This window comes from Cynara cardunculus (assembly GCF_001531365.2).
Source record: "Cynara cardunculus var. scolymus isolate 2C chromosome LG 10, CcrdV1, whole genome shotgun sequence".
Taxonomy (NCBI): Eukaryota; Viridiplantae; Streptophyta; class Magnoliopsida; order Asterales; family Asteraceae; genus Cynara; species Cynara cardunculus.
The window spans coordinates 657,294-659,274 of record NC_037537.1 but is presented as its reverse complement, the minus strand read 5'-3'; positions in this window follow the sequence as shown (position 1 = coordinate 659,274).

Here is a 1,981-nt window from a genome sequence, read left to right as displayed (position 1 = left end):
AGGTATAATTTATATATATATATATTAAAGATTAAAGAAGAAACCATTATGTATGATGTGACATCTTCTAAAAGTTAAGAGTTTATTTATTTTTATTTTTTTATCTTTTTAAATACTAATTAATTTAAAGACTATTATGCCTCTATAAGCAAATTAGATGTTTCATAATAAATGAGTTCATTTGGTAATTTTGCATCCAACTAAATTTAAACCTCTCAAACTATTCAACTTTTTGACAAGTATTTAATTTAAATTTAACCTCTTAGACTATTCAACTTCTTGATAAACACTCATTTTGTTCTTTATTGCAATTGATTTACCTTCTCCAACTTTTTATCTTTTTATTTCTCAATCTCTTCCTCTTGATTTAGTTTTGGCATGATTATGTTCTTAGTACGGTGAAATTTTGTCGAGAATGGTAATTTTATATCTTCGTGTCTTTTTCTATCGGTTGTTATAATTTTGGTTCCTATATCCGTTCCTACACACGAATACAAACAGTTTGATTAAATGTCCGAGTGTTTTTTTGGTTTGAATTCATATCAACAACATTCTCTATCTTAAAGAAGATAAATATCCAAAAATCCCTCCTTTATGTTTTCCACAACTGCGCTCATCAGGTGAAGTTTCTATTACTCTGTTATGTTACCATACACATACCTAAGCAAATTGTAACCTTTTTTTGTGTTTTAAAATTTGTAAATTTTTGTAACTTAAAATAAATTCTTTGAAACCCAAAACGGGTTTTATTAGGATTTGCAAAAGTGTTGATCAAGTGTTTACAAAGTTTTCACAAAGTAGTTCACTTTGTAAGCTCAAAGAGTTTTTTTACAACAAACTCGTTCAAGAATATGGTCATAAAAGGATTGCCAAAAAAAATTCAATATTGACTTTTGTAAAGAAAATGTTAAACTAAGAAAGTGCAAATTAAATAAAAATAAAAGTTTTTAATATATTAAATATTGTATAAATAATAGTTATTATAAATAAAATATAATATAGAAAATGAAAGGGTTAATCATTCAATGAACACTTTTCAATTTAAACTAAACAAAAATTATGAAAAATTAGGTGAACTGTTTTGTTCTATAGTTGAAGACTTGAAGTACATTGCTTTCATATGATTTAACTTTTTTTATTTAAAAGGGAGATTGGCGTTGTACAAAATATATGTGTTGTTTGTATTATATACATATATGTTCTTATATAAGGTTATGATCAAGTTAAGTTCCTATATGAAACAAGTTTGAGGTTTCAAAGAACGACCTTCATCTCTACTTGTTACAACTTCAGCAACATTTATAAGAATAAGGGCATTGTCTATTCTAGAATTTGTATATATATATATATATATATATATATATAAATTTCAAGAATTGATTTATTTGTTTGATAAATTGAGAAAAATAATGTTCAACTACACTCAAATTTCATTGTTAAAAATACCATATAAAACTTTGCGACGTGTTCCAAGTTTATGAAAATAAACAATTAAAATAATTTGTACATTTTTTTCAACACGAATTTTGGTCATCGTGCAACGCATGATACCGGTTAAAGAAGAAACCAAGAGTGTTTGAAGTGACATCTCCTAAAGCTTAGAATACCATTTTTTTTTTCTTCATTCTCTCAATATCCATTACTACATTTTTTTTTGTCAATTTATGTGTTTTTGTTAAATATTTGTATTCAACTCCAAACCATTCATCTCTATTTATATTAATTCAAATGACATAACTCCAAACTATTTATCTTTTCCAATCAATCATTTATATATATATATATAGGGGTGGGTTCAATTAAAAACCACTCAATTTGTAAAAACCGTGAAAACCTCATTCAACTAATCATAATTTTTCATTTTGTTCATTTTTTTTTGTAAGTATGAGAGGTTGATTAACCATTTTTATTGTAGAGGGTGTTAATCATAGATATTATCATCTTCATTATTTTAATTTTAGAGAAATACATGAAACAGTTT